General features: G+C 64.0%; 1 long non-coding RNA gene across 1 annotated transcript; it reads left to right on the top strand.

The window, feature by feature from the left end:
* The first annotated feature begins 39 nt into the window (after positions 1 to 39).
* On the top strand, positions 40 to 786 carry LOC103275298. Its single transcript, XR_002481220.1, has 2 exons — positions 40 to 122; positions 202 to 786. It is a non-coding gene; the product is annotated as an uncharacterized LOC103275298 (long non-coding RNA).
* The last annotated feature ends 2615 nt before the right edge of the window (positions 787 to 3401 follow it).

Genomic DNA, 3401 nt, shown 5'->3' with positions numbered 1-3401 from the left:
AAGCGTTGGGGGTGGGGCTGGGGTCTGCGGCCCTCCTGCCTCACCACCCCCGTTCTGCCCCCAGCACGATGGCCAGCCTTACTGCCACAAACCCTGCTATGGAATACTTTTCGGACCCAAGGGTGAGTGGCTAGGGGTTCTGGGGTGCCCCTCCCCTCCCCGGCTGTCCCCGGCCCCACCACCTGCCGCCTCTCTCCACAGGAGTGAACACCGGCGCCGTGGGCAGCTACATCTATGACAGGGACCCCGAAGGCAAAGTCCAGCCCTAGGCGCAGCCCCTCCAAGGGGCAGGGGCCCATCTGCCTCCCGCCGGACCCTGCCTGGGGCCCACAGCTTGGTTCTGGGCGCGGGTGACCCGCTGCCCAGCCCTGCCTCAGCGTCCTGCCTGCAAGCCCAGGGAGTTGGGGGAGGGAAACCCCCGGTCTCCTGACCTGCTCGTTGCCCGGCCCACGTCTGTGGTGTGTCTCGTCCTCTCTCTGGCGTCCCCTGTGTGTCCCCATTACCCTTTTTGTGCCTGTGTGTCTCCATATCCCCATGTTCCCATGTGTCCCTGTGAACCAGCATTTCCCCTCATGTCCCATGTACCCAGTGGGTCTTCTAGGCTGCTGTCCCGTTCTTCCTCTCCTGCTGCCCCACGCCCACCCACCAGTGTTATTTATGCTCCCTTGCTGGTGATGGCCATGCCCCTCACAGCGTTCCTGCCTCGCAAGCCCCGCCCACCAGCCTCACGTGGCTCACCCAGCTGCTGAGACTTTTGCTGTCAATAAAAGGTTTGAGTATGGCAAGGCTCAGAGCTTGTCTCTGGTTGTGCGACAGGTGTGAACTCGGGACAGCGCCCCTTTGTCCAGGGCAGGAGTGTGCCCAGCCGACACCCCCAGGCCTGGCCCTGTTCTCAGGGGTGATGACAGAGAGGGCCCCAAGATGTTTTTTGACCAGGAATCAGGGAATGGCTTGGAAGGGTAGCTTGGTCCCTGTCCCGTGGCAGTGCCCACACCGATGGTATGGGGAGCAGAAGGGCCAGACTGGGCAGAGGTGGGGAGGGTGAGGGGCATCTTGGCGCTGGGGCCCGGGGCAGGTGGGGGGCAGCCATCAAGGACAAGAGCCCTGAGTCATGCTGGGGTTGCCCTAGGGGAGGGTGGCCTTCAGGCTGAGCTTGGACCCCTGGATGTACCCCCAACCGGCACCAGAGCTGAGCTGCCAGGGTGCACTGGAGACAACAGGTGTGGAACAGCAGATAGAGGGTGGCTCTGTCTGGGATTGGGGGCAGGTGGCCAGAGGAGGGGTCCCATGCAGAACATGGGGAGCTAGTGAAGGGCAGGTGGAGTTCACAGTTGCAGGAAGACCGGGCCTGGGCTGGACAATGCAGGAGGGTCTGGGGGTGCCGTCAAGCAGGGACTGGGCAGGCTTCTGTCCATGGGGTGGTGGACAGGCCTCCGTGGGCAGGGCTAGTCTCAGCGTTGGCAGGTGGCCCAGTGGCAGAATTCCTGCCCAGGTGCTTTGCAGTGATGACAGCGACTGGCTTTGCAATGATGACAGTTGCTCCGGGCCTCCCCAGGTGGTCCAGGCTCTACCCGTTGAGCCTGGGCCCCTTCTCTGAGCCTGCTTTCCTGATGGGCTATTCCCACTAGAGGGCGCCCCTGCTCTCCATTCTGGCGCCAGGGCAGGAATGTGTGGCCCTCTTCCCCGCCGAGTTTCTTCGGCTCATGTGCCCATGGCCCCTGGCACCACCCAGTCAGCCCTGCCTGGAGTGAGGGGCACCCAGATCTGGCCACCTCTGGGACCCCGCGTGGCATGCCTGTTTCCAGTTCCCTAGAACCTGGATGCCCAGCCCATTTTCCCGAGAGCCTGTCTGCTGTCCAGCAGTGCAACAGCTGCCCTCTTCCTGGAAGCCGAGCTGGGCACGCCCCCCGTAAAGGGCAGCGTGTCCTCCCCCCTAGAATGCCACTGGAATGTGCAGCGCCTGAAGGGAGCAGGGACACTGGGGCTGTGGGGCGTCACCCACGGTCCCCCAAGGCAGAGCAGAGGGTCAGGTAGACCCGAGACACCAGACTCCTAGGACCCTCTCCTGCTGGGTCAAGGCTTCCCAGAAGGAGTAATTTTGGGGAGAACTGATGGGGTGACCTTCCCCAAGCATCCCACCCTGCCCTGAATGCCAGCTCCCAGAGCTGCATGGGAAATTCCTGCTGTCTGCTGGGGGGTGGAGGGCACAGCTGGGCCCCCTCCCTTGGGAGCCTCCAGTGGAAACTATGTCTGGCCATGGTGGGTGGTGTGCCCTTCCCCCAAACCTGGGCGGGGCATGCTGGGGTGGGGAGGCCTATGCCAGTGTGAGGACACCCTGCCTAGGCCCGCTGGGGGTAAGGCAGGCAGGGGTCTCCTTGAGGGACTATCAGCCCTGGCCTTGTCTGAGACAGCAGGGCCCACCCCCCAGGTCTGGCGGGGCAGGAACTTTCCCACTTCCTGCAGGGCTAGTTTCTGGGTGACAGGCTGGCTGCCGTGTTTGTTTCCAAGGCGTTGTCATGGAAACTGGGCTGGTCGCTGCTACTGTTTGTCTGCTGTCGTCGCTGGGCGGCGTCGTGGAGGTGGCTGGGTGCCAACTACGCCACCAGGGCTCCCTTGGAGGCACCAGCTCCAGGAAGCCTCCACCCACACGAGCCAAGTGCTTCCTCGGGTGCCCCTAGCCCTGGTCGCCCCCCAGAGGGAGGGGAACCAGGAATGGGCGCCTTTTCCTGGGTGTGTGCCTCCTCCACCCTGCCAAGTGGCTGCTCCAGCCTCAGCTCTCATCTCCTCCCCCACGCCTGGCCAATGAAGGGGCTCTGAAATGCCATCTGACCTCCTCTGTCCCCCGTCAAAACCTCTGGGACCCAAGTCTAGGGGCCCATGAGGCCCTTGAGCCCCGGCTGGCCGAGCTCACACCCAACACCATTCTGCTGAGTCTTTGCTGGGAGCCACATTCTTTCTCTGTGCACAAGGTGGCCACCATCCATCTTCCTGCACCTCCTGGCCAGGTCCCTGCTGGCCCCTGCCCCCACCTCTGGCCTGGGCTGGTGGGGCCCTCGATGTGCTCCTGGCCAGGCCCTCGGGCTGTCCCCACTTCATACCTGCCCCCTTGGCCCTGCCCAGCCTCCCCTGGGCCAGTGACCCCAGAATCAGCCCTGGATGCCTCCTCCCAGGTCTTCCCCAGCCCCCGGTTCCATTCTGACTCGCCTCATCTCAGGCTAGTTTCCCTGACCTTACGCAGGATTTGAGGGGCATGACTCCCTTCTGTCCCTACGCTCAGCTCACTGGCTGCTGGCTGTGGCCCCGGGTGGGGGTGTCAGGAAATCACCGCGTGCCAAGGCCCCCAGCTCCGGCTGTTGACAGCGGAGCACAGCAAGGGCTGGCTGGGGACCAGGAAGGCCAGG

The sequence above is a fragment of the Carlito syrichta genome, unplaced genomic scaffold (assembly GCF_000164805.1).
Source record: "Carlito syrichta isolate Samal-C Ts95f unplaced genomic scaffold, Tarsius_syrichta-2.0.1 Scaffold115599, whole genome shotgun sequence".
In the NCBI taxonomy this organism is placed as follows: domain Eukaryota; kingdom Metazoa; phylum Chordata; class Mammalia; order Primates; family Tarsiidae; genus Carlito; species Carlito syrichta.
The sequence above is the reverse complement of the archived record's forward strand: the minus strand, read 5'-3'. Positions and strand labels throughout refer to the sequence as shown.